The sequence below is a fragment of the Benincasa hispida genome, chromosome 9 (assembly GCF_009727055.1).
Source record: "Benincasa hispida cultivar B227 chromosome 9, ASM972705v1, whole genome shotgun sequence".
NCBI lineage: Eukaryota > Viridiplantae > Streptophyta > Magnoliopsida > Cucurbitales > Cucurbitaceae > Benincasa > Benincasa hispida.
This window is the reverse complement of record NC_052357.1, coordinates 31,439,345-31,443,647: the sequence shown is the minus strand read 5'-3', so window position 1 is coordinate 31,443,647 and position 4,303 is coordinate 31,439,345.

Genomic DNA, 4,303 nt, shown 5'->3' with positions numbered 1-4,303 from the left:
GGAATTCCAAACCTACTAAAAATGTTAGATTTATTAAATTATGAAACAAAAAAATCAGTGTTAGTTTTAGTGGGGATGGCTTTAACCCACTTTGAAACATAGTCAATGACTAAGAGGATATATAAATAACCAATAAAAGAAGGGAAGAGGTCCCCATTGTACTAGAGAACTTGTCATTCTAAAAAATATAAACAAATTATAAGTGAATTGCTTTTAAACCCAATCACGTTTTAGCAAAGTAATAATATACCCAAGATTATTTTAGCAATGATACTACAACAAGACATTCTTAACTAAATACTATCTCAAGAATAACTCATATTCATATAGTCATTTAGCTACCGTTTTTTGTAAGAAATTACTAACTCTTTAGTAATTCTGTAATTGTAACCTTCTGTTTTTAGACCTCAGAAGTCCGATCCCAATGATGCTCCCAAAGTTGGAAAGTCAAAGTTGAAACCGACTTTAGAAATCCTATCCATTTCTAGAGTTTGAGTTGTTTCGAATCCTATATTAAAACCCTTCAAGGGGATAGCCATCGTTAAATGACTAGCAAGGCCGACTTAAAGACGACAGACAGGCGCAACATAGGAATCTCACAGTTCAAACCAACAGAAGAGACCGTAGGATATGTTGACACATACCCTTCACCCACTTACTATGAACTACTTCCCCAATTCAGTTTGGTCTTGATCTCATGAAGAACACTTTCCGAATGGAGCAGTCGAGGTATAATCGACCCGAAGTGCTGCACGGATCTCACGGTGGAAATTATGTAGAGGCATGAGAATTGAAATCAATATATCGTATATTTTATTTTCCATTGAACAACTTCCCCTCAGTCACCATGCTCAATTCATGCAAACACTTTCCAAATGGAGGTCACTTCTAGGGTGACACGAAGTGCTGCATGAACCTTTCGATGTGAACATCTCGAGAACGTGAAAATTTTAAAATCGAAACATCATATTTTATTTTAAAGTGAACAACTTCCCTCGTTCACCAAAATCTTGATTCATGTAAACACTTTCCGTATGGAGGTCACTCCCAGGGTGACACAAAGTGCCACATGAATTTTTTGTTATGAACTCTTAGGGACGTGAGAGCTAGAAATAATCATATCATAAATGTTTATTAATCTTCCACTGAAGTGTTCTAACATATCATATACGTTATTTGATTTTCACTAAAGTGTTCTAATAGCATATCATATATGTTATTAAACTTCCACTAAAGTGTTCTAACGATTAAACAGAGTATACATTTCTTAGGTTTGTTTTGGCTAATTAAACAACCTAAGTCTAGGTGTTTATCCAAGTATAACGTTTATAATTGGATTTAACCTACGATGTCTAGGTGATAAATTAGTTTTAAAACCTTATGTCGCTCACGTATTTCTCATAGAACCGGTTAACAATGCTCAATAGTTCAGCCATAATCCCCAGGTAGGAGGTGTTCCGTAGACCGTCAACTTAAATACCTCCAACCTTCTACAGGATTATATACCAGTTGAGTTTGTAACTCGAGTTTTATGAATTTTAACGATCTATTTTAACTATTAACATGAGTGGTTAACTTACGTGAGCATGCAACTGTTATTTATTATGGATTTTAAATGTCTAACCCAATTTTATAACAACTTACAAAATTTTAGACATGCTAAACATCCACAACATACATCAAAGGCATTCAATATTTAATATAACATTTATATTAAATAAAAAAACCCTAAACATGAAAACTATATATCATAACACTTTATAACATACTTTTCATGCATGTAACATGCTTCCTACGGTGGCATTTTAAATCTACATAGCATACTGTATGCACATACAAGATTTATTTAATTATCACATACATCACATGCATAAATAATTAAACACATAGTGATATGGTTTTAGTTTCGGCATAAACAAGCAAATAAAGGCCTAATTATAACAAAAACAACCAACTCCAAACCGCTTCCGGACCACTCGAATCGCTCCAAACCAAACGCAAACAGTTTGAACCAAACCAGAATTGCTTGAACAAAACCAGCCAAAAACCATTTGAGGTCGAACTGGACAAGAACTGAAGAAAAATCGGTCGAACCGATTGATCCGCTGGATCTCGCTTGCTGAAACAGTTCAATCTCTCTGCTGGCTCGTCGGCTCGGTTAAATATCACTGGTTTAGCAAGAAATCGTGCTGAAACTCAATCTTTTGCTGAAAATCAACTCAAGAATCTCGCTCAAACTCGATCTCTCGCTTCTGGTTCAAAATCTCCCTCAAACTTGATTCAAAATCTTGCTCGAATTCGATCTCTCGCTCAAAATTCCATTACAATCTCGCTCAAACTCGATTCAAAATCTCGCTTGAACTCGAAACCTTGCTCGAAAATTCCATCAGAATCTTGCTCGAAATGAAATCTCGCTTGATCACCAAATCTCGTTGGAATGAATATCTCGCTCTTGCTGGAATTATGGGTAGAAGCTCGCAATCTGGAAATTTGTAGCTCGACCTTCTTCACTTTTTTCTTCAATTACAACTTAATTTTAACTCTGATGACTCCAAATAAAATATAGACTCTTGAGTACACATATAAGCTCATCAAACAAGAACCAATTATAAATTTAGTCAAGGAATCAAGTAGAATTTAAATGCCAAAACTTAAAAAACCATATCAGTGCACCATTTTCATATATCTCATGAAAAAACACCCATGACACCAAAATTAAACCAAATTAAATGCTTAGATAATGCTCTTATACCAATTGTAAGAGTATATCAACATGCAGCGGAAGCAACAAGGATCAATAAGCTTTCTAATTCATTAATTTGGGCTGTAAATAAAGCATGCTCGTACAAGAATAAGAGGGTTTCAAGTAATACCTTTGTAGAACACCTTGAATCACGATTCTCAGCTACAAATATTCTCTAAATCTAGTTGTAAACCACCTCAAGATCTTCACTATTATTCTCTTGGATCTTTAAATTGAGTTGTGGGACTCAAAATAAGCTTGAATGAAGAGAGTTTGGAGAAGAACACATTGCTATGCCCACTTGAAGAACACTTTCTTCAACTCGAATTTTTCAGCAAAAACTCAACTGATGCATGCCTCAATTCCACTTCAATCTTCTCTATTTATTGCAGGACAATCATGCAATGAAGAAGGCTGCATGAGGTGCAACTCATGCTTGGAAGATTGAAGCAAAATCAAGTGGACTTTGAGTGAGTTACTTGGTGAATATAGTGGAGAAATCCAACTTTTCTCAAATTTGTGTTTTCCAATTTTCTAATTTACAAATTGATTTTCAAAATCAAATTTGATTTCAAAAATTGAAATTGTTATTAATTTTACAAAATTAATTTCATAAATTAATTTTCTAATAAAATTAATAATAAATAATTAATTAAACAATTTAATTAATTCTAATTAATTTAATATTAAATATTAAATTAATTTTACACAAATTCCACCTTCATGAATTTAATATTTAAATCATAAATATTAATTTATTCTTCAATTTTATTTAATTTTAAAATTAAACGCGTAATTATATGTCATATAATTACTATTTCTCTTAATTCTAATTTGAACATTTTAAATTAACTTATCACGCTACTCTAAAGCTAATCCATTTATGAGCTAGTAGAGGGACCTTACAGACCTACAGATCATGGGCTCCAACGATCCGAGATTAATTGGCTGAACTTTTTACACCGAATTAACCCCCATTCGTTAACTAATGGGTCACTTCACTAAAGCCCATAGTTGCATTCCCCTCACTGTAGATATATTATGTCCACTCGATATAACCATGATTAGTAAGTTAACCCTTCACAGGTTGTTTGTAATAACGGCAGGGTCAAATATCAGTTTTACCTCGAGACTACCTCTTGTTCCTTAAGTCCCACTGATTCTCTAATGAACAATTGATTTGTGATCCAATTAACAAATCGAGTCCCTCTCAGACCAATGAGAGGGTGGGACCCCTTGTTCAAGACCCGGAGTTAGCACTTAAGGGAACAACCTCTCTACTATCCCTAAAAGCAGAAAGAAGCGAATTCCATCTTGCACCCTATGCCTCTAGTTATCTACGTGGTCTTATCCTTGAAATGGAGGTTTATTGAGCCGACACTGTTGAGCCAGTCCCCCACCTACGTAAATCTAAGGATAATCCTAAATAAACAAGAGTTCATAGTTAGCTCAGAATTAAGATCAAGTTACCTAGGTCATCACTTTGAAATAGTTAGTCTTAAACAGCAAATAGCGTTATAAAGTAAGAGTGACTGATTTTGTGGTCTGATCTTGTACAAA